The sequence below is a fragment of the Strix uralensis genome, chromosome Z, assembly GCF_047716275.1.
Source record: "Strix uralensis isolate ZFMK-TIS-50842 chromosome Z, bStrUra1, whole genome shotgun sequence".
Classification (NCBI taxonomy): Eukaryota; Metazoa; Chordata; class Aves; order Strigiformes; family Strigidae; genus Strix; species Strix uralensis.
The window spans coordinates 30,468,814-30,494,398 of record NC_134012.1 but is presented as its reverse complement, the minus strand read 5'-3'; the positions used below and the strand labels follow the sequence as shown (position 1 = coordinate 30,494,398).

The following is a 25,585-nucleotide window of genomic DNA, read 5'->3' as shown; positions in this document are numbered from 1 at the left end:
GTCCAATGGGTGCTAAAATACTGGTGGTTACCTCAAAAGGCTGTATTTTATCTTCTATCCAGAAGAACCTTTTAATTACCTCAGCAATAACTCAGAATCGACCTCAATTAAAAAATAAACTCTTGCTACATAACACCTGCTTAGATTTATTCAGTTACTAGCTGAGTCACACTACTCAAATATTTTTATTATGTCCACATAGATTAAAATGAAAATGGAGAAGCATTCAAATTAATTTTGTTGATTTCATAAGACTTTGACTGAAGGTCCAAGCAGTGAAACAGTATTTGAATCCTGACAGAAAAAAAAATTAGAAATCAAAACAAACAAGCTACAGCTCAGTCAGATTAAGGAGTTTAACGTTTTATCATTGACTTGCTTTTTGCATATTAATCTAATGCCTTTTTCAATTTGACCCCCAAAAGAGCTGGGTACTTTAAACTAGGCAAGTATCAGAAGCTAGGCTTCTAGTAATAATACTGAATCATTTGAACAGAGGTGTTTGGTTATTTTTAAACATACAGGACCAAAAAGATATGATTCAACTGCAGATCCTCTTTAAAGGCACTTGAAATTTTCTGCTTCAAGGGCTGTAATCATATATGCATTTATGATTGTTCTTTTGTTCTTAACATTTTATGAACCTTATTTTATACTGAATGAAATCAAATAACAGAATCAATGTTTTGATGAAAGACACCTATATGTATCTGAAAAACAGTATTTCTTTTAATTCCTTCAACTACTATAGCAGTACTGTATATCTAGGTGCAAGGATTTTGTCAGCTTAATGCACACCCTTTATTACTGCAGCAGCAGTACTAGAAATAATACAATGACAAATACAAACCTACTGGCCTTCTCCACCTATGTTACTCAACTCCAGTTAATTCAGTTGTCCTTTGACTCAATCAGAGGATCCTTGCCTTACTTGCCTGCTAGGCCCCTGACATGGAAGACAGCATCAGTACTCAAAACTTTTAACCCTTTCTCTTATTCTGTCCCTCTCTCTTTTCAGTGCTTTCTGCTCAAGGACCTCATTCCTCTTATCAGGCGTGTTTGAAGAAAGTGTTGGTAACAGTGACACTAAGCTTCCACGTACCTTTTCATCCCAGCCTTGACAAACCTCTTTTTCTTAACACTGTTTACCTCACCTTATTAGCAATTCTACTCTATACGCAAACAAAACCAGTAAACACCTGTCCTGTTGTTCTCCTTTACACTCTGCTTTTATGTGTCTGCAACTGACATATTGGATGGGAAACTTGTGTCACATCGCTAATACAGGAGATACAGCTCACCAGTCAAAGGCTTCACATGCCAGTGCCCAGATTCTGGTGAACGGACAACATGCTCATTGAAACAAGTGTATTTTCTACTGCAGCCAAACAGCTGAAATGTCATCATATCTTCCTCCTTTTACAAATCCAAAGCTGTCCCACACATAGCTCAACTGTCTTCCTAGAGCTGCAGTTGCTCTCAGATCAGTCCTTTCTGTACTGCCTTTGCTCAGTTGCTGAAGGACCCCCTTCACTGGTCCTTCACTTCACAAGCTTTTCCAAGGTGGTAGCAGGACTCAGACAAGTGACTAAATATTTCGCCCTTTAACACATAAATGCAAATATATTGCCTATACTGGGCCTGCAAAGCCTCAAAATACTTATCAAGCTGAGTCTCCAGTCCAGCAGTACTGTAATTATGCTGGCAGCTGAATGTCCTTCCACATTTTCCTCTGGTTTTACGTTCTTCCCTTCTTTTTTATATATCGTAATCCTATCTGCACCCTCAAAAAGACAAAAAAAAGGACAGAAAAAAAGTGGGGGGAAAAAGAAACCCCACACCCTCCTTTGTTCTTTCTACTTCACACCCCTGTTCTATTCTGTATTTTATAAAAGTTCCCCATTTTAAATTCCTTTTCCTTTGTTTATTTTGGGCATTCTCTATTTCCCATTTCCTCCTTCCTTTCCTAGCAGCAGGACTCAAAAGAACTCATTCTGCCCCTTTGAGACATTTGGGGTTTTTTTTTCCTTTCCGTAGAAGAAAAAAAGTCAGCTGTCCCTAGTATTTCATTTCCTTATCACTCAAGAGCATACAAGTTGCTTTTGGAGTTGATAATCTGCAATGTCTTCTTGTATAACGGCTGTCAAGTCAGTAATTAGAAACAATCCATTAAAAGTATAAATTACTGATCAGGCCATTTATGCAACCACTGAACTTTACAAAACAGTCTGAGTGCATCCTGTTTGCAGATAATCCTGACTTCTTAACAGAGAAACAAGTTAACTCAGAAATTTATATAAATCCTAGAAATATATATATATAAAAAAAATATATCTAGAAGAAGGTTCTGGAAAACTCATTTTTATGCTACCATTAAGGGTAGTGTTGCCAAATTTTTCTTGTTTCTGTGCTGTAAATTACTTCATTCCTACTGAACCATGATCAAGTTTTGATTACAGTGTTACTTTCATTAGTTCCAGCACTATTAGTGAGCTAAAAATCATGTAAGCTTTTTTTCATCATCTTCTTTTTGTGTGAAAGAAACAATTGCAATTGCAACAATTGTGTGAAAGAAATTGCAATGTCAAATGATGTGTTACTGTTATTGAGTCTAGATATCATGCATTTGTTCCAAATAGCCTAATTACCATAGTACTCTTGACAGTAAACATGTTCTTTACTCAACAAGGATTTCCAGGTTACAAGGGCAAAAATGAAAAGACAAACTGACACTCCCACATACAGTCTGTGTAATCCACTGCTGACCTGCCATTTCTTTCATTACTTGTACACACGATTTAACACTTTAAGTATGGTTGTAATCATATAATGAGATTTGCTAAAGACTAGTGAACTAGTTCAACAGTAGCATTTTGATGATCTACTTGCTAAACATCAAGAATAATTTTCAAATGTTTTGAAACTAGCAGAAACAATAGCATTAGTAATAACACATTTGCAATGCTCTAATTACATTTTGAAAGCATGTGAAATTTTCTAATCATCACCTAGATTAACTTCCATGTTCCATTAAAGAATCATGATATAATTTTAAATAGAGATAATTGTGTATTTATGCATGCAATGGTACTCTACTAAAGAATCCCTCTCAAAAACCATCAGAATTGTATAGCATTTTACTGTAAACATTGCATGTACAAGTATGTATTTATGAGTAAAAAATTGTTTCAGTAACTTAAAACAGTTCTAGTCTTATGTAGCAATTCACTACCCATCATTAGTACTGCAATCTGATATTTCGATTATGCCTTCAAAAGGACCTCACCCATTACACAGATAAAAGGCAATAAAAGTATGTAGGAACAAACAGGAAAGATCACAAATTACAATTGCAAAACTAATCCTGTACACCATCTGTGACAATAAAACAGAGATGCGATAAAACAAAAAGGTTTGTTAAACTGCTACTTTATTCCACCACACATCTAAGTAAGGACAGAACCACAATGTGAAATACACTACATATTCTGCTCATTCCACTGTTAAGAAACTAAAAAGTTATTGGTGAAAAATAAGTAAGGAATGTGTGAATGCACGTGTTAGATACAACATGTGCTGAGGAAATAAATTCTAGTTTATTTTACAGACAATTTTAGTTCAAATTATGAATTCTTTAATGCTCACATACATACAGCCCTCAACCATGGTGAATCAAAATGAGCAAGAAACTCTAACACAGCATGAACAGCAGCCCCAAAAGCCTACCAGTATCAATTTTTTCTTGATAAACTGTCTATATGGAGGTTACAAAAAGAGAATTTCCAAAGTCTTATCAAAAGAAAGGAATTCCCCATTTTCAACACACCAGCCTCACTGAAATTTCCAACAGCTATAACTGTTGGAATAATTAAACATGTACATTAACAGTTAAGGTTAAAAGGACACATACAAGGACTTGCACTGTCGGTATTTCCAGTATGGAACTACTCATCTACCCACACTTTCTTGCACCGTTTTACTCATCTCTGTCATCTGGGTTTTCTTCCACCATTCATAATACATTTCAACTTCCTTCCATTATCCCTGTATGTCAGACTAAACATCAGTTTTCATCCAGTCCACTGCCAAGCCACCTGACAGTCTCTCCTTCCAGACAAATACAGCTTCTTCTCATTCCCCACAGTTCAAAATAAATTCTAATCACAATACCACACCCTTGCCCACTGAGGCTAACAGAACTGAGTCTTCTCACAATCTGTTTTTCACAAGCAATTTGTTTCTTCCACTAACAAATCAAACCTAATTTCCTTTTCAAAACCAGCAACAGTTCTCCTCCAATTGAAAAATCAATTTTCCAGCCTCCCAGACAATTTTAATATAGTTTAACCCAGTTTGCAAATATAACTATATTGGATGTGTAGTTTCTGATCTTAATGCTTTTATGTAATGTGCTTTTTGGCTATTTTATTTTCTTCCCATTTTCCCATCCAGAGGCGCTCAAAACTTTACTGGGGAGTTTGCTCTAGCAAATCTGAGGACAACAACAGATCCAGAAAGACAAAAGGTTATTTCATCAATGTTACCTGAAAGGCAAAATACTTGGCTGGATCTGGGCCCTGAAGTTTGGTTCCAAGTAGGTCTGACCTTGACTACTGTCAAGATCAGAAAGCATCTTAAAACCTACTTAACTCTGAGAACTACAGCACAGCCAATGGCTCTTTTATTAATGGGACTGAAGAAAGGTATGTAAGAAAGAAACAGTCACAACAGGAGAGATGTGACTGAATATGACAGAAAAGTTCTGAAGACTAAAGAGATGGTAAGAAGGTAAGGAACAGAGATGCAGTTATGGAGGTATGAAGAGACAAAGCTGTTTACATATTTGCTCCCTCCTTAAAGTCATTTTATTTTCAGAATCCTACTGAGTTCCTCTTCCTGCCTGTAAACTCATCTCCTGCTTCACTACTGTGAGGAAGGAAAGCAAAAATTTTTTTTACTGTTGTGCAAGAAGAAAATTCCTTTTCTTACAGCACAGGAAACAACCATTCAGAAGCAGTAAGGATATATTATGCTCTCCCCACAGTGTCTTTGACTGAGACTCTCTTTTTATTTGTAGGTTCAAAATAGTTATCTTGTGTGTGGTGCAATATCATTCAGATTAGGAAGTCCACTTCTACAATTTTAAAAAACTTTTATTTTTTCTGGCATCTGTTGTGTAAGCTTACCAAATGACTCTACAAGTTCATTTAACTCTGTTGCTGTACCTTGTATGTTTTTGCCAGGAAGGCTTTTATATTGCTCTTGTTCCCTTAGTCTCTCTTTCTTCTCCTTAATGTGTTACCAAGGAGGATGATTTCCCTGACAGCAAAAGGATGTCCATCAGTTTTGTTTGCTTTGTTTCTTTCTCTAAAGGCTCATGAGTAACTGGAAATTATGTCAAGATGAGAAAGATACTGCACCAAACAATAGGTAAGTATTCTAAATTCGTTGTACTGGATTATAACAAATTAACTCTTAGGTGAGAATTTATATTTGCTCTTGAAGCAGAACTAAGCAAAGATAGTTTCAACTAATAAAAACACAGAGGTAATACATGCATGCTTACTGCTTCCAAACAAATATATTTCTCAAATAGAGGAAAACAATTAAGATATTTTGCTTAACAATTTGGGATTTCTTAAAATCTCTTCTTTCCTCTTCTGAACTAATCTTAAATAATCAAGAAAACAGCCTAATATTTTAGCTCATCTTAATTTGATAATAGAGGCAGCAACATGAAATCTAAAAAGCAATATAAAACAAAAAGTGGAAACAGAAGGCAAGTGTTCTAACATTACATATATAATTAGCTTCTCAAGTACAAGACTGAATCTCAGTCAGAAATACAAGAATTTCAGGAATAAATAATATCAATAGTACAAGCTCTTATTAAACAAATTTAGATATCATTAAATGATGCAAAAAAATAGCATACTGATTCATCATACATTTATGTTCCTCAAGGGAAGAAACTTACATTCCACAATTAACTTTATTAGTAAGGAAAGAGGTTACAGAGCAACTGTTAAGAAAGGCAAATACTAAAACTAACTTGATTTGTAAACTCGTACTCAAGAATTCAGGTTGATAAGAGAACCATATCCCACCAGCATACCCTTGTAACTGGCTCTAGAAGACATTCCAGCAAAACAGAATGCATTGGTCTCAACTGGTTGAAGTTTAATGACGTGACAAAAACAAAAGGCTGTAATACTCCAAGAGTTCCAGTTGGTTTAACAGTCCATGAATCTTACAGAACCAAAGGGAATTAAAAAACCCACAACTAAAATGTATCACATGCATATAAACTGTGTGTAATTAAGTACTCAGCAATCTGAGGGCAAGACAGATTGATTTATTCAAATTAATTTAGAATAGCTTAAGTTATGATTGAAATTGAAGAGAACATCTAATATAAATCACTTGTTTTGCACATTTTAAGCTGTCGTTCTGCACATTTAGTCACTGAAGCAATCAAATAGTTCTTTGTACTAAAATTTTTTTAATGAAACAAGACATTATGTTGCATTTTTATGTAAGCAGTGATACAACTTAATGGGTTCTATCTAGACTTTGAGTTTTAATTAATTACATTACGCTAACAAGCACATTGGCTATGGCTTTCAAGACAGTAATTTTTAACTTATTTCTGGCACGCTACATTTAGAAAATTTAAATATAACAAAACCATACAAAACCAAAGAAAAAATCTACAGCTGAGATTATTAAATACAACACTTCTAAAGAAATGCTACATAACCAAATACATTTATCAAAACACATTTTACACCTCAAACTGAGCAGTTCATTGAAGAAGAGAAGCGCTATAATTATATGAACTGAACAGATTGTTTCTGGTCACAATGTCCTTCAAGGGTTTAAAACCAATGCATCACATAATCTTATGACTATTTTTATACATAAACTGGGAGAGGAAAATATTCCCAGTTTGGTTGTTTAAGAGTCTGACTGCCTACTGTCCTGGCATTTCTTTAGAACTTTGACAAGATTCAGATCTTACTTGAATTTAAAATTCTGTGTCCAGGACCTATCCCATCCCCAGAAGAAACACTGACAAACAGGAACAAGTTCACAGCGGAGGCCACCAACATAGTCAGGGACTGTAGCAGACCCTGTGTGAACAGACTGGGGAGTGAGGCCTGTTCCACCTGCAGAATAGAGGACTGGGGAAAGAATTCCCTTTCATCTATATTAACCGTCTGTCCAACCAGGATCAGAGATGATATAGTCTTGTTCTCCTTCTATATGTCCCCTTAGCGTGAAAAAAGACCACCACTTTTCCTATCTCCAACACATATTTAACCTATTGTTTTAACAGTATGATAAAGGGCATTTGAGGTCACTTCCTCTTAGGCATTCTCAGTCAGAAATACTTCAGCAACATTGTGGCAAGTCAAAACAATACTGAGTTTCTTAGCCAAGATAGTCTTCAGATGTGGGAGAAGGAGAAAAGTAGTTTGACACATTAACACAAAGCACCAAGTGCCCTACACAATGTTTAAAACTAAAGCTTTTCCGTATTTCCAGAAATGGCTTCAAGTAATCTAAAGCTGCTCAAAGATATTTCACAGAACTTGGTAGAGCAGTCCACAAGGCTACTGCAGGAATAAAACTAAGTAGACAATGCCTTCTAGCATATTATGTGGTTAACTTGCTGTAATAGCAGGTAATGACAAACTTCAGATTTCCTTCCAAAAAATCTGACTGTAAGAAATGCTATTTCACCACCTTGCACAATCTTCTAATCACAGCATATCATCTTAAATGGTAAAAGAATACACCATGTATTATCAATTTATCCAAAATTTTTTATCTTAGGTTTAAGAGTTCTAAAAAATTATGTATCAAAACTCACAGAACCATGATAAATTGACAAATATACCAATCTTTTTTACAAAGTAAAAACATTTTAACATTCTAAAGTTAGTTTAAAACTCAGTTTTGTGAGTTCATGGGCAAAAATACTGATAAACTATCAGGCTGAACAAGTGGCAAGAGCTCTTAGAAAACAAACTTGGAAAAGCACCGAAGCCCAAGAAAATTATGGTATGGCTTAAGTCTGCTGCAGTCTAAAGACATCCTTCTGAACATTGTTAATATATGTGAACCAGCTTGGGTAGCAAAAGCAACATGAAATTTCCAAGTGTCCTTTGCAATTTACACTGCTGTGGCTTCCAGCTGCTGAAATATGAGCTAGTTCAGGTACATCCATGTGTGTTATAATCACACATGTAACTATATTGCAGACATAGCTTCAAATTGATTTGGTTCTGATTTATACTGGTGTAATCTCATTAACATCAATGAAAGAAACCTCCTGGTTTATTTATTCTCCACTTTGACCACAGTCTGTATCATCACACTGCTTTCAGGTCTGTCAATGCATAACAATGAAAAATGACGATTCCAGCTCATTTTTTGCACCCGCTTTGCACGGATCCCCTAAGTCCTACTAACAGTTTTACATTTTCATTATCACATGCTTAAATCTAACATGCTTCTCACCAACTTCTGCAAGCATGCTTCCAAAATACTCACTGGAATTCAGTACAACTCCGTCATCCTTTCAATGCCCAAAACACCATTTTAGTGTGCTAGGCTCCCGTTTTAGGGATTGAGAGACTCATAGGAATAGAATGTCCTAATGTTAGCCAGCTACCTTGAAATCACCTTTAACTGAAGCCAGGTTAAGATAAAAGCAGCCAGAAGTATTTATTCAGAAAACCCCTGATATAGACAGCGTAGTTACAAAGGTTTATGAAGACCCAGGTATAGAGCAATTAAAAGAAAACCATGCACCTATTTACACAGTTGTTAAAATAGTTCCAAAGTCTCAACCTTTTGGGAGCCAGCTGTTGGACTGACACATGCTTTATTGCCCACAGCTGAGGATATGGGTCTTGTGCAATCCCATGTCATCAGATTCCACTGGGAACTCAAAATTTCTTTTGTAGCTCAGTCCATTCTTGGGGTTATCCAGGATGTGGTTACACAACATTTTCTCTGGCACTGCAAGCCAGCTTAAGAAGTTATCCTGTTCGTTCCCCTTTCCTCATGCCACTTGTTCCAAAAGACAAAACCAATAATTTTATTTTAACTTAGGGTCACAGTTGTTATACAGTTTACAGCACAGACCTATAAAGAGTTGTTGTGTTTACAAAGTCGAGGGAGCAGCAAATTGCAGTGTTTGTGAGAGGCTGAGGAAAGAAACACCTTATGCACTAGAGACAGTTTAAGAAGACACTTAACACACATGGAACTATCACCTCTACCTTACTCAGTTCTCTGGGACTTCATGGTTTATAATTCCTGACAAAAAGGTCAAAACTCTTTCTCTGCCTGGATTCCCACCCATTCTTCCCAGCATTAGGAATTCCCCTGTCCCTTGACCATCAGTTGCCAAGTAGGAAGAGTCTGCTTTCTACTGCTCCAAAGAGCAAAACCTCAAGGATCAAAATACAAAAAACCCAGAAGAGTGTCACTGTTTTTTTACTCAGTGCAGAAATCTAAAAACTATGCATAGCAGACAATTTGTCCCCACAATAAAAATAAATCTGTTGCTTAAAAACTGCATATTAACACTGATCTTAACACACAAAAGTGGGCATTCAAATCTCACACAACTAATCTGAGACTCAGAGTACAATCTCATACAACTGGCTTAAATCTGATTTTACAAAACAATAAAAACTGAAGACATTTCTATGTACATATCATTATATGACTGTAATATATTCCATATTGAAATAAAACTTCCTAGTGGTTCAAAAAAGAATCCAAAGCGAGAACGTGTAGTGCCAGCTGCAAGTATGGCAAAATAATGTCAGGAATAAGATCAGAAATGCCCAGCTATAATTTCCAAAATCAGTTTGTACAAGAAGCAGTTCTCTCCATGTGAGGTACATTTCATAGTGAGAGGAAATGTCTTTAGAAGTTTGATAAAGTTTAAAAACATGCACGCTTTCAGGTTCACTAATTCTCTTGGCAGTCTTCATGTCACCTATAAAATGGAAATAGTTTGGCTTTGTGTCCAATTTTGATTCCTTCAACTATAAGGAAAGGGCTTTAAGGGCTTCACTTAATTCAACTCTTTTTTTTACTCCCTCCATTTTCTGAGGATAACATTTTGCCTTCTTTACCTTTGTAGACTACAGGACTGGAATAAGAATGGTTTTGGTTCCGCTTGTCCCTGAGGGGATGTGCCCTCATACAGACCACTTGCTATTTAGACCCAGCTCCTGATTTCTGAGCACATAGGAACATTCCTTCATATAGACAGGATGCGACAAACACGTAGACGGCTTTATCTCACCTCTGCATTCCGGCAACCTGTTGCTCCTTTGCTTTAGAGAGAAGTATGGAGAGAGCTGGGGATTGCTGTCTCTTGCAACTGTACTAGAGTTACTTATGAACAAACATAATACAGTATTGCTACATTTTGCAGAACCAGCACCAAACATTAAAGAATGTCAGAATTCCCCGCAACTAGGAAATGCTGCAAAAGAGAAGATACTTGCTGGCTTATACTGCCTTACCGTAGTATGCAGTACACCAACTACACCCCACATAACAGACTTTGTATTTTTTTTCTGAACATGATTCTCCAACGTGAATCCTCACTTGAAAGCTATTTTTAAGAGGCTTTTGTCCTCAGAGCCTTCTATGTTATCTGACTATCTTAATAGGTTTCCAAAGCACCTTTTTAACTCACAAAAACCCCTCTTTTATTAGGAATTAATGGTTGTTTTCCAGTAGCCTTTGTCCTCAAATGCTCTTGCATTAGTCTCCTAGTAGTGTTTTACCTAACATATTCAGTAAAACTCAGGCACCACATGTGGCCCTATCTCTATAGCTCAATCCATGCAAGCAATCCCATAATTTCATGTTGAAGTTAACAGGGCTCCCAAACTAAATGCACTTGAACAATTGAAACCTCTAAAAATTGTTTGAGAAATACAGGTACCAAATGTACTGTACATTTACATGTATCAATATTAGACATGTAAAGGTTTTTCTTGCTTCAAAAATATCTCACAGTGCTGGAAACCCAGGCTGTAGCACAACACATTGAAGAATGATGAACATTTTGCTCATAACTACAAAATCCTAGCAGTCAACCAAGACCAATGGAGAACAAAGACAGAAAGTATTAAAGTATACTAGACATGTTCTTAAAGATCCATTTTGTATGTGCAGTGTCAATGTTAGACTAAGAAATGTTAACACTACTCCTCTAAAATATTAAACAAGAAAAAAATCTCAAAGTTCTTGTCCCCACACTCTGTATTTTTGGGAAACAGGATGGCTTAGTTTGTGCAAAAAAAGCCTCACAAACTGTTTTCAACTGATTTGATAATTATTAATAATTTATTTTTTGTAGCTTTTAATAAGACCAATAAAGTCACATAAAGAAACATTTTTTAATTCTTAAGTATACATGCTTTAGTCACATCACTTTGAACATGTACAATATATTTATTTTAAAACACTTGTAAAATACTCTTTTAAACCCTGAAATCCACTGCAACTGCTTGAGCAGATAAGCAAAATGATAAAGGGAGTATCAGCTAAGATAACTCCACTGGACTGTCAGTATAAAAATTCACATCATGAACAACACATAGCTCAAGAACTGAGGTAAACAGCAGAAAAGTTTCTACAAGGGGATGCACACAGAGCAAGAAATACCACACTATACATATTTATGCAAGCATATAAGCATGTTCAAAGTCCCAGCTTAAGTAATCAATCTTGAGTTTAGTAAGTCCATAAAATGTTCCAGCTCTATTTCCTAAGCCTGGCATTGAATATATTTTTTAGCTTTCTAGTGAGTATTGAATGGCAACCTAAAAACAACTTTGGTGATAACTGGTTAACATAACACTTGAGCAGAATCAAAATTGAGAGCTAACCGAGCAAAAAAAAACAGAAGACAGATAACATTTGATGTGAACAAATACAAAATAATAAAGTCCTGAAAGAATAACTTGCAGGTATTCCTACACAGCATTGAATTTTAAGCCAAGTGTAAGCAGATAAACAAAATAACCATGCACAGGATGTGCAGCTCAACAGAATCTCTGCTTAATACAGGCACATGCAAGACAAGAAACAGTGTTCCAATGAACAAAGAATGGAATCGAAAACATTTTTATTTCACCTGAAATACTGTGTATTGTGACATCACAGAAAACCAGAATCAATTCATAGATTTATCTCAGCTATGGATAAATACTAACAATACTAGGGGAAAAAAAAAAGCTCAGAAGAAGGGACAGAGGTAGGGAAAATCAAAACATCAAGAGTTAATGCCTCTCTTCCCAATAAAAGGAAATGTTCAACCATGATTAAGAACCAATCTACTAACAACAAAAGGAACTCTGTAACACTACTGTGGAAGTCAGTGTCAGAGACACAGATGCAGAGACAACTCACATCATAAAAGGACAATGCTTGTATTGATTTTAAATCAATAGTTGGCTGCACCATGTTGGATTTTTTTTTTTTTTCACAAGTCAGATTCAAGTATTCATGTTTGACTGTATGATACAGTGACTGCACAGCCAAAATCAGATGGACAATTCTCTCCCAGGCAAGGAAGTACTAAAGAAGCACTTACATTTTCCTTCACATAAAACATGCTTTCTAGTACAGGTCAACAGGACAGAAAGCAAGCTAGAAATTACTTTAGTAGATCAAATCAGCTGTACTTCAATACCCATGATAACACAAGGGGATTATATCTGTCTGCATTCAGTACTGCATAACCCAGAGAGTTTAACATTGGAGTGAGGCATCACCTTTTTTCTTCCAGTGTCTCACAGGCTGCAACTGACAGCAACAAGATACTTTACACTTGTACCTTGTAGCTCTCACTCATTTAAGTGAGAGATATAATGTACTCTCTAGATCACCACAGCATGCAGCAAAAAGCAGCTACTTGTATGTGGCAAATAAAACTGATTATAGTTCTTCCAGCAGAACTACTATAAAGAAGCTTCCCTGTATATACACCATTTTTGTTTTGTTTTTCAAGTCTCCATAAAGATAGATCTACCTTATGGAATAATCTGCAAAATTTCATATCCAGAAATTCAAGCAAGCTTCTCATTTACCTTCTGATATAGAAATCACATCTGAAACAAGTTAGATACAAAAGCAAGTGTGAGCTCTAATGTTGACTCAGATCTTGCTAGTCTTACTTGTATTAGTCATCTTATGGGGCTCATGCTGAGAACCCTGTGGGTGGACATATGAATTCATATGGAACCCACTGAAATCAGTGCACAGACAGGGTCAGAGGCTTTGAAACAGCAGCTCTACTGAGTTAAATGGAAAAAATGTAGCTATGTATTGCCTAAACAGTGTTAATATTTGCATACAAGCCTAGGTAAAAAGAAGCAGGGGGTTGTTACAACAGAAATGCTAGCCTATAACAGCACAGCAGCACTAGGACAGGATAGGGCTGACAGGCACCTCAGGAGGTCATCTAGTTCAGCCTCCTACTCAAACCTCCAGCTGCTTTTATAAAAAAGCCACGAGGGTTTGGTTGCCTTCTTCTACATCAGTTGTTTTTTCAAATCACCATTAAAACAAATATTTTTAAAAAATTATTGCATGTTTAATTACATTAATCTCCTTTTTTAATGAAAGTTTTGTAACTTTTTATAGCTGTTCCCTTTTATCCATAATTAACACCAATTCATGTATCTGTTTAATGTTACTGTATTTATGAATCTTGTTTATTTCCCTCTTAAGGTTCTTTCAGCTGAGATCCTAATTATTTCCTGTAACTGCAAACATCATCACTTAGCTTTTTATTTACATGAGGTCATACTGCAAAAATGCCCCAGAGCTGAGATAAAGAGACCCATGGCAAAAATGTTCAGTAACTGCTTTTCTTACAACTTCAGCAAGATGCTATTGCTAGTACAAGACAGTAGAGACATTCACTTTAGTATTCTGTGGTCATGCATAGCATTAACTCCACACAGTTTGGAAACAGTTATTCTACAGAGATTTCAACTTTGTTTTTTATTAGCCCAATCACCACTCTTAACAGCTACACGTGAGAAGCAGCAGCAGTCTCCTTTCATTTTCCATTCTGCAGTTCCAGTCAATCTGATTTCATCAACAAGAATGTCAAACCATTTTCTGCATTCTGTAAGCTTCTTGCTCCTTAAAACTTCCCCTATCCCAGCAGCAAATACTGCTTCCCTATGTTGCTGTCGTTGGCACTTACAAAAATTAAAACTCTGTAAACAGCTCAGATTTAAGGCTTCTCTGGAAAGCGCACCACTGCTTAAAAGCCCTATCATTTCACACTATAATCCTGAAGTTGTTTACCACAAAATTCTCCACTTACACCACTGAAGTCACTTGGGACTCATTCTCATCAAGCAGAACACAGTGGTACCTACCATGTTCCTACTGGATTCTCAAATTACTGTCACCAACGCTAAGAAGGGACAATAAACGGGTATGCCCAAGGAACATCACTACAATACTACTCCCATAACAATTACTAGGAATACTGGGCAAGGGGGAAAAAAAAAGTTAACCCATATAACTACCCTTTTTAACAGTGCACATAACCTCTTTATGATCTTCTGTCAATATTGATTTTCCATAAAATACAAACTTTAGAAATAGTTTTTTCTCACCTAAACTACATATGTATTAAATCTGACTAACAACAGAACCAGTGGAGAAGTAGATGATAAACTGGATAGCTGTACAGGGTTAAAATATTGGAAACACTGACCATTAAGTAACTAATCTCAGGTGCAAAATCGCATCTGAAACTTTAAGTAGACATTCCAACCTTCCCAATTATGTCTCCCTCTGCCCAACAACCAAAAAGAATATAGTCTATGTCTCTCTGGCAACAAATAATTTAGAAATAACCAAAGCAAGGTGTTACCTTCTCACCTGTCACAGACTGAGGAGGTGAGAGGGGATATTTGAAGACAGCGGCAATGGAGTCCTAATTAGACTTCAGCTGCACAAACAAAGAAAAATCTGAAGTTTTATCCGCAGTTCTTTTCTAAAAAAAAAAAAAAAAAATTATCTTGTGAAAATAAATGAATTTCATTAGTTCATAACCCACATCTAAAGGAACATTTCCCCACCCTGGAGCAAATTCAGTACAGACACATAGAGAAAAACTACAGATGCTTCTGTGACTGTCTGCCCTCGTTCTGCGGTGAGATGAAGTTGTTTAGTTATTTTGTTTCCCTTTTGCTTAACGGCGCAAGTAAGCGTTCTCGAGGAAGTTCTCCTGCCAAGCACACCACCTTCGCCGCGGTGCGGCAGTCGGGGGAGGGACGGCGGGACTTCCAGGTCCTGCACCGGCCAGCTCGGACCGGCGCCCGGCCAGCCTCCCGGCAGCGCGGGTTCGCGGGGGGAGCGCACGCAGCAGTGACCTGTACACACACCGCCAGACAAGAAGGGCCTTCCGCACCGACCGGGAGCCCTCCCGCCCCGCTGCCGTCCCACACAGGTAGGGCCCGCCGCGGGGCCGCCGTCCCGCCGAACGCTGCCCGCCGCCGCCCCGCGGGGCCCCGCCGCCGCGTTGCCTAGCGCCGGCCCCGCCGCGCCCCCCGATCCCCGCGCTCAACTCACACGCCGCGGGGTCCGGGCAGGGGCAGCCGCCACACGCGGCTCCCGGGCCGGCCGGCGGAGCTCCCCGCCGGCGGGACAGGGCGGCGGGACACGCCGAGAGGTACCCGCTGCCGAGGGGTGCCCGCCGCCGAGGGGTGGCCGCCGCCGCCGAGGGGTGGCCGCCACCCCGGACACCCGCCTCCCCCGCCTACTCTCACACCCCCCCGCCCCGTTCCCGGCCGCTGCGGGCAACGGCCGCCGGGCGGCGCTGGCCCCACTCACCCCGGCAGCGGCGGCGGGGCGGACAGGCGCGCACAGGCAGTTTCCCGCTCGGCGCCCGCTCCCTCTCCATGCACGGCGCCGGGGGACGCGGCGGCGGCGGCGGCGAGTGCCGAGCCGCGCTCTGACCGCCCGCTCCCTCCGCGCGGCCGCCCCGCCCTCCCGCGCGGGGGAGCGGGGGGGCGGGGCAGACACCCCCCGGCTGGGCGGGCCTCGAGGCTCCCGCCAGCTGCGTCATCACGCAGCTTCTAGGCGCGGCGCGGGGCGGGGCCCGGCCCGGCCCGGGACCTCGGCTGCGGGCAGGGCCGCCCCGCCCCGCCCCGCTCCCTACCCCGCCCCGCCCGGAAAGGCGCCGCGGCTCGCGGGAGGGAGGCCCCTTCTCCCGTCCTCGCCCCCGCGCGCAGCCGCCCCGCCGTGGGCCCCCCGGCGGGATGTCACTCGCCGCAGGGAAACTGTCCTCGGGGCCGGCAGTGCCGCGGCCGCAGGGCAGGCACAGAGCAGCCGGCCCGTGGAGGCGGCAGCTTCCCTCTTAGGCACTAGGGCGGGCGCCGGGGTGTGCAAATACGGGAAGGGGAGCCTCGCCCGTGCAGGCGGCTGCAGCTCTCTGGCCCCCTGCCGCCCCCGGACACTGCGGGTACAAGGTCTACTTGTTTCTCTCAAGTTTCCGCCTTCCCTCACTAGTGGGAGCCGCTGTGAGGTAGAAGCTGAAGTGAGGCAAAGGGCCTTGGACCGGCACGCACAAGTTTGAGGGACAGACTTTGCCCTGTCCAGCCGTGGTAAACAAAAGCAGTGCATCTCCGCGGTGGTCTCGCTTCACAGTGATGTGCGTTAGTTGGGCCAAAGGAAAAACGCACGGGTTTTTTTAAGCGATGCGTGTGTGTGCTAGTTCTGTCCTAGCTGACAGGATTTATTGCACAGTTCTAACCTTGCAAATGTGCTGTTTCTTGTAACTTCTTAGGTGATAAGTTTGTTCTTTATTTTCTTGTGCATGCCAAGTAAACATGCTTCGTCTGAAAGCTCTGGGACTGGGTTGTCTGTTGAAGGCGAGCAAAAAAGAGAGTTTGACTGCTGACCTGAGGAGGTGGTGAGTTAAGGAAGGAACACTAGAGTCAGGGGACTCCTGTGAAGTCTATCCAGGAGACGAAGAACAGAATTTGGGACAGGGAAGAACTAAAAAGTCATATAAACGTTTAATAGATTAGGAGTCTTAAAACTACTAACAGACTCATGCTCATAACTTTAGTGATTACGAAGTAAGCTGTTAACTGTCAGCTAACAATTTGGTACTGTCAAATACCATTCTTTATGGACAAGCTTATCACTGACATTTCTACAGTGTTATATGTGAGTTTTCTTACTTTTTTGTGCAGAAGAAAAGCGTATGCCCATGAATATAACATTAGCTTACAGAAAACAAAATCTAGGCCAATTCAGAACTAGAATTTAACTCAGTATGTACATTGCTTTGTATATGTGGTTTCCTTGAACATACAGTTTAAAGGATATCTGGTGATTTTGAAATAAAGTTAATTACATCACGTTTTCTTCTAGTATATGTACTGCCTGATCTCACTGAAAGTTTCTATGGTATTACATCCTCTAATAATTTGTTTTTCATTTTTAATGTCTCTCTCTTTCCAGGCTGCAATGTGGAAAACTCACACAAGCATGTACTGCAGTGACACTGAAAATTCCTCGCAAACAGGGCAAGGAAACAAACTGCAAAATAAAAATGTTCTGATGCTTCCCAGATATAATCACTCATATGCCACCCATATCCAGACCACTTTAGGAGAGTAGTGTACTATGTTGGTTGTGCTCACTGCATATCTAAGACTCCGCTCATCAAGATCTCTGGGGACAGAACCCTGCAAATGCAAAGAATTCTACTGAACTATATGGGAAATCCTTACAATACTAAGTTTCAACATTTTGTCAGGGTCAGGTTTAGTTGGACCTGCAAAACTTACCAAACTCTTGACTGATAAAGCACACCATCAGGTGACAAGATCATGAAAGTCCAATCTACATTAGGACTCTAAACATTACAGCTTATCTAATGATACCAGGAATTTTTACTTTTGTTTGACTATAATTAGTTTAAGCACATTTTAGCATATTATAGCAAGAAGTATGAAATACCCTTTTTCACTGTCTGTTCAGGGTTGTTCATTACTTTCAACAGTGCTCCTGCTACTCTGTTAATTTTTCATAAGTCCTTTCAAAGGCATCTGCACCGAAAAACTGTCAGCATCTCAGATTTGCATCTTATAACCATTTCAGCATCCCCCTTTCCTTCTTCTTTGCTAAATGACCACACGCAGTCTCCATATATTTGCATGTTAACACCCTTGGGTACAAGTGTCAGCCTGTGACATGCGGGACCTTAAAAGGGTTGAAGTATCATTTATCTACATCCTGTTTACACATTTCATTTCACATATTCACACCGTGTCAAACACAAATATGTGCAGAGTGTAGTAGCACAGGCATAACCACAGAATCCTAAATTAAACAGGGATGTAAAACACTAAACTTAGTAAACATACCCCCAAATAATGGATGAAAAATACCACTAATTATACATGAAACGTGATTTTTACAACTGTTGTAACAACTTCCCTTCAGAGTTAATTTGCTTTTCAAAGCAAGTTACAAAACTTCACATCGGTGCAAAAGGCTCAGTTTTACTTTCTTGATTACTTCTGCATTCTAAATTCCAAGATTAGCATACACACCGGGAAACAGATTTTGTTTCATTTTCATGTTCAAACAACTAAAAACGATAAAAACAGTTTTGTTGTAGTTACTTCAGAAATTCTCATAGCTGGATTTACATTTATCATTTTCAACTGAAATTCAAATCAAAGCACATTCTGTATTCAGGATGGGGGGATTATTTGCAAAACTTTCATGAATTAGAACAAAGCTAAGGAAGTTACTCATTTAAGATAAATCTATGCAGTCAGACTGTCTGCATGTATTTCACTTTTCCTTGTACTTTTGGAGTAGAATGTAGAATTCTTAACATTTAAAGTTAAGTATGTATGTTGTAATAGTTTTCCTCCCTCTCTTCGTGTAGGCCCAGCCTTAGAGAAAAACATATTTCAGATAAAAAACCATGTTTTTTCTTTAAATATATGGCACAAAGAACACTCTTGAAAGAAACTTTATCATTATTTATAGTTCTTCTCTGAAACCTATTTTCTTGAGTGATATGAATGAATACTTCCTTCCTGAAGGAGAAAAGAGGAACAAGCACCTGTAAATATAGGTTTGCATATGATTCAGCTTCTGAAAGGACACACTTCTAAGTCATCCACTTTGGGGGAAAAAAAAAAAAAAGCTAGGGAAAAAGCCATCTCTTGGCTTTGAGGGCCCCAGTGGTAGGTGTAAGTTTGTCCCCTTCTAGACATTCACTTGATAACTGTTCCTCTGAGAGACAGTAGAGTGCACCTAAAAAACTGCCATAATGCGTTTTTGCAAAGACTGCTTTTCGACCATATATGTAAGAATGAAAAATGTACTTCTTCTGACACCGAATTCTACCCTGAACACTGCTCCTGGTAGAAGATGCATTTCTTGGACACTACGTTCTCTAACAGCCCCCTGTGTTCTTCATGAGGTACAAAATGCTGCATCATACAACAATCCCTGAGGAAGAATTTTAAAGAAACAAAAAAATGACAACCCACAGAAAAAAACCCACATGAACAGGCATCAGTTCAATTGCTGAGCAACTGAAAAGCACTCAGACAGCACTACAGTGACTAACACAGTACAAGGACTTCTACAGAGAGGAATAAAATCAGATAATGCTCCCCCCTCCTCTGTGTCCGTAACTGCCCCGTTTCCCTTCCATATAGCATTCACCAGGGGCTAGGTAAGCTGCTGCTTTCCAACAGCTCCCTGGGATGCCTTCTGAGCGGTACAAAGACAAGACAGTGAAGAAGTCTGCTTTAAAGCCTACAGTGGTTGGGAATACTGCTCTACCTGACAGATTCTTGGTTTGTATGCTAGGGGTATGTGTGTCGGATGTGCAGTGGCAATAAAACTTGGGCTAAAAAAAGGTGACATAGTGGCATTGCTTTATTGCTTCCCTATATTGGTAGTGTATACACAGATCAACCACATGTAGTGCATAAGATTTTAATCTGTATCTTTCAAATTGAGTTATTCTGGTTTTCTTACTTTCAGTAGTTTCTGATAGGTTTTCTGCAAATAGGGAAAGATTAAGTAATATTTTAATTTACTCTTTAATGAAGCTGATTGACTCATTTGAACAGCAAAGCCGCCACACCAATCTGCACACTGCCTGTGGCTCTATTAAGTGTTCCAAGCCTTTGAACCCTGTCGTCCATGTGGCTCAGCACAGGTCGGTGTGGATCTGATCTGAAGATGGAGTGAATTAATTTCTTGCCAAGTTAGTTGAGTCACATCTGAGCAGCAGCATGGGATTTCCTTTTAAGGAACATGTGCGTTTCTCCTATTATAGGATCAAACCTAGCATGCAGCCAACAGTTATGGAGCTGGAAAAAGCAGGCAGGCAAGTAAGTGCAAGCAATTGTCTTAACTGTAGAACTTCTTGAAAATAAATTTTGAAGTACAGTCCACCGATGGGAAATGGCTTGGTATAAATGGCATTACAGGGAACCACGAATTTACTGTCACTCTGTGACTTTCAGAGCTTAGTGTTGGAGTAAATAGATATGTATGCTATCACCATTCAGTGAGGAAAAGAGTAACAAAAGTCTGAGATTCTCCTTCCTGAACAAAATCTGCTAACACAATGAAACAAAACAAAATTAATAAAACTGCAACCTGAGTTGAAAGAGTACCTTGAAGCATAGACACTGCAAACCTCAGTTTGCAGAGTTTGCCAGTGGCTCTGCAGTCAAAACTCCTAGTGATTGCAGTACCTGCCTAATACCAATACCCAGCGATTGCAAATATTTCTGGAGTCCACCAGTATAGGTCTCCACTGAGTTACACTTCATTTCATAATCAAACTTTGCTGGTACAGGTTTGGTTTGGTTTTGTTGTGTTTTCCCCCAAGACTATTTGATGTTTAGAGCAGGATATCCTCTGTGTTTAACTGGTGCCTAAACACAATGATACATGATTTCATGTGGGTTTTGGTTACACTGTTACACAAATTTAATGTGTTTATATTCATAATAAAGAGAAGCTAAAGTTGTGCCTTCCTGGGTCTACCTCTCACCTGGAAAATAGATTACAACACCCCCCAAAATGTGTTAGAAAATCCCTTGGGAGTAGGGAAGTCTACAGACTTGAAAACCTCTTGTGAGAAATTTTGGAGGGCCCAGGTTCGGGTTTTTTCTTTTGAAAAATTTAAGCAAAATCACCTCAGCCTGTCTTAAATTAGTCAGAGAAGCTCACTTCCCTCATATTCACAAACAAATACTTCTGCTTTCAGCCTTGGAGTTTCCAAACATTTAGAGGGGCTCAGAAATTAACCAGAAGTACTCTAATGCAAAATTAAAAGTTTGTAGCCCAAGTTCATGTAAATAATCTTCTCCAGGACTTCATCCTGTGCAGTGTTCAGGACTGCATAATGACTGTGTACATATATTAGAATTTTTTATTACATTTGAAGATATCTGCGGATATTTAGATGGAAACCTCTGTTAAGGACTTTTCAAATTAAGGTTTCTAGAAGTTAAATATGTACTGATTAATAATATCTGATTTTAAATTCAGTGAACTGTGGCTCTGTCAAGGTGCTTCCACTTTGCATTATTACAGAAAGTTAACCTTCCTGAACTTGTTTGGCAGCACTTATCTATCTCTGAAAAGTCAGGAAGCTTCAAAAGTTAATGTTTATATAAAGTCATTTCAGTCAGTAATTTCTCATCCTGTTGGGGTTTTTTATTATTATTTAATCTGTTCATGTAATTTAATCTGCTTTAACTAGTGTGACAGGATGTGTGTGTGATACAGATAGAAACTAAAAGGACAAAAGAAAACAGCACAGGGTAACTAAATCCCTTCAAGGTCAACTGTTGAAATTTTGGAATTTCCTCACTGGAGAGATCAACCTTAATGACACTTTGGAATTTTTTTTTTTTTTTTTGCATTTTTATGTATGATCAAGATACTAGGCTACTTGAATGAAATATGGAAGTTAATGTCATAAAACTGAACCAAGTTTATCTTGTACATTTTCCAGACTGCCTACTGTATTGACATCAGTCTCCAGAGACCCTGAAGAGTAAGAACCTTTAATACACATACATATATATGAACAAGAGCCTTTTATGAACTGTTTCTAAAACTCTTTAAATTGCTTACAGTAATGTCAAAGTGAAACATTTCATTTATTTGTTGTTAATTTTTCCAGTTGGTATTCTCAACTTAGTATTAGACAGTGAAGCAAAGACACTGAGTTGCACTTTTGTTTCTACTCAGCTTTACTCCTGGTTGATAGTAAAAAGTAATAGCAAGTTGTGTTTTGATTCACAGTCCTGGAAAGGGATAAGCGAGTTTAATTCAAAACCAGAAACATATTTGTTTGAAATAAAATTATAAAAAGATGTATTGTGCTGATTTTTCAAAAGTACTAAGTAATTATTGCTCAAATGAGAGTCAGTATGACATCCTTTGCTTTATCAGTATTTCTGAAAAAGTAAGTTAGCTCAGGAAGCATGTAGATATCAATGTTGGTATCAAACGTGCACACTGCTAAAACTGCAACATCAAAACAGTTTAGGTTAAAAATAAATTATTAAGTATCTTTAGCATAGCTGCTTTGGTTTTGAATCTTTTGGGCAATTTCAGATAAAATTAGCAGAAGCACAGGGGTTTCACAAAGAAGTAAATTTCCATGTTTGAATTCAGAAAGGCACCCTGCCCGGTACCTGTGCAAACCAGCTAAGAAGCACTTCTTATTAAGAGAGAGGTCTGTCCCACAGGCCACCACTTAGGTAACATCGCTTTAATTAATTAATTGTGGGTCAGACTCTACATAATTTTAATTAGTAACTTTCACTGTTGCTCTGGAATTATATCAGTACAAAGAACATCAAACCTGTGTCAGTTGCTCTTCTTTTTCTCCTCCTTTGTTTTTGAACTCCAGTCACATCGGTTAGTCTTTTCTTTGTAATTAAAAGAATAAATCAAATTCAGCTGTTTTCATTTCCTATTTTAAAAAAAAAAAAGGCACCCAGCAACTATTACGTTTAAAAACGTTGATTCCTCATTCCACTTTTTGTAGCGTAATGAAAATAAACCACATATTGGAGCTCTCAGGGAGAGCATTTCAGGATCTAGAAATAGCTTCCACAAACTGCTCTTCTTGGAGGAGGAAGATTTTTAGATAAGCAGTTCCAGCAAGTGTTTGCTCACACCAAGGCAAACATGCCAAATAAAGCATGAAAGTTCTCCCTTAGGCTATCCACTAGCTATCAAGCTTCCTAACCTGCCTTCTGTGGGATTATAAAAGATATTGCTGAGGTAGTTGTATGTGAGGCAGAAACATTAGTTAACTCAGTTTAGTCCACACAGGGAGTAGCTTCAAAATATGTCATTCCCAAGGTACATTTCATGTGAAGGACCAAACCAATTAGAAGTGTTTACCTAATTGCTTGGAAAAGTACAACTAATTTTCATCCACAGAAATGAAGGAAAGCTATTTTTCATCGTTTTTTTTTAAATGCCCTATCCAGTGCTGAGCTCTGTTGATTCTATCATTCCCAGGGCCAGAGAACCCACAAGAATGCCCTGCAGCCCTTTGACACAGCTAGACCTGAAGCGCAAACCTGGTCCTCTGAGATGAGCTGTGTGAGTCCATCCCTCTCGGTTGCATATGTCTTCTCTTCTGCTTCCTCTGTCACTACACAACCTAGTCAGCTATAGGTGGAGATCCTAGAGCTACCAGCAAACCCAGCTGAAGGTATTTTTGGTCAGCAGAAATTGTGAAAATAGGAGCCAGTTTGTGTAGAAGAGATGCTGCAGCAAGCAACAGAAATAGATATTCTACGAATCTACAGATGGGCTACCGTTCAGTAAATGTCAGAGGAAACAAGCTGAAAAGATTGCAAAGGAGGCAGCTTTTACTTGGAACCACCGCTTTTCTGCTTCCCCTCAAAAGTGAAACTAACGTATTCTGCCACATACAGAGTTTGCCAAGTTTCGTATTTGGCTAGCAGCTGCAATAACGCCAGAAGGAGTGGGTTGTCATGAGAATGGTGGGTGAGATACAGCTACTGAAATCCTTAGCATCGGCATTTCTGGGTTTGTTATATGAGCTAGCGCTGTAAAAATATTCTGGCAAGGGTTGTGAATTTTTTTTTTATTGCCTATGAAATGTTAGTGTTATAAAGAGCAATGTTTTAAAGTAGTTTTAAACATTTTAAATATAAGGAGATAATTGAAACACCAGCACAGTTACATTTATTTTTTCCATTGTGTGCTTTTGTATCTCTATGACTTTTTTCCCACTTTTTTCTAATTTATATTCCTCACTCTGCTTCTTTGAAAAGTGTCCTGGTTTTGGCTGGGAAAGAGTTGATATTCTTCCTAGTAGCTGGTACAGTGCTGTGTTTTGGATTCAGTGTGAGGACAGTGTGGATAACACAGGGATGTTTTCCTTCTTGCTGAGCAGTGCTTACACAGAGTCAAGGCCTTTTCTGCTCCTCACATCGCCCCACCAGTGAGTAGGCCGCAGGTGCACAAGAAGGTGGGTGGGAGCATGGCCAGGACAGCTGACCAAAACTAGCCAAAGAGATATTCCATACCGTAGAATGTCATGCTCAGTACATAAGATGGCTGGGGCATCAGTCAGCGGATAGTGTGCAATTGTATTGTGCATCACTTATCTTTTCTTGGGTTTTATTTCTCTCTTATTTTTATTATATTCATTTTCATTATAACTATTCTTCTTATTATATTTTATTATTGTTATGTTTATATTTTATTTTATTTATTAAACCATTCTTATCTCAACCCACAAGTTTTACTTTTTTTTTTCCAATTCTCCTCCCCATTCCACTGAGAGGGGAGCGGAGAGAGCAAGTGGCTGCATGGTGCTTAGCTGCTGGCTGGGGTTAAAACACAACAAAAGCAAGGAGCTAAAAAGTAGTATCTCGCCCCTAGAACACCTACTCTTAAGCCAACACTGTCTTTGTGTTGCGAATAATAGTCTTTGTAGTAGCAGTGGTAGATACCTTATATAATGAAACACAGTCAAGGCTTTCACCAGTGGAAGGTTAATGAGAGAAAAACTCACACTATTGCTAAGTAAACACACCACTAGGTCCGCTTCCTTAACAGATGGTCCTAAAATAATAGTCTTTCAGTTCCATAAGAGTAGAGCTGTATGTCAAGATTTTCTCCTGTGCAACCCTCCACCCCAGGACTTTAAAAGAACATGTCCATTGTCCATTTAGTAGCATGATATCCCACTGTTTTAAAACAGTCCATACATTTTAATGCCAATCAGCAAGAAACTGATTTTGAGTGTAAGTAAATAGTTTGCTTTCTAGCTCCAGCAGTTTCAGCTAGAAGACCATTACTATTCCTCTGTGTGTCAGATCAGGCTTTCTGATCCCAAAGCAGGAATCTTTTTCCTTTGAGATCTTTCTTGTATTACTCATGGGGTAGAAACATATTGGATCCCACAGGGCTCTCTACTACTGTAAGAACCAGGAGCTGCAGGCTGGCC

General features: G+C 39.0%; 1 protein-coding gene and 1 long non-coding RNA gene across 5 annotated transcripts in view; one reads left to right on the top strand and one right to left on the bottom strand.

Moving 5' to 3' along the window:
- The window catches only part of JAK2 (Janus kinase 2), a 99,991-nt gene extending 76,837 nt beyond the window's left edge, over positions 1–23,154 (bottom strand). Inside the window, exons 1-2 of one of the 4 annotated variants that reach the window (XM_074856641.1) lie at positions 22,952–23,154; positions 14,953–15,067 (exon numbers count right to left, since the gene is read on the bottom strand). The gene's annotated coding sequence lies outside the window, so the exon portion shown is untranslated. Of the gene's footprint in view, positions 1–14,944; positions 15,068–15,645; positions 15,664–15,906; positions 16,058–22,951 lie in introns of those variants that run through there. The other 3 variants (XM_074856640.1, XM_074856639.1, XM_074856642.1) reach the window with 3 other exon arrangements.
- Positions 16,377–19,977, top strand: LOC141938127 (uncharacterized). The gene is made up of 2 exons (XR_012627172.1): positions 16,377–16,987; positions 17,545–19,977. It is a non-coding gene; the product is annotated as an uncharacterized LOC141938127 (long non-coding RNA).
- Positions 23,155–25,585: the final 2,431 nt, after the last annotated feature.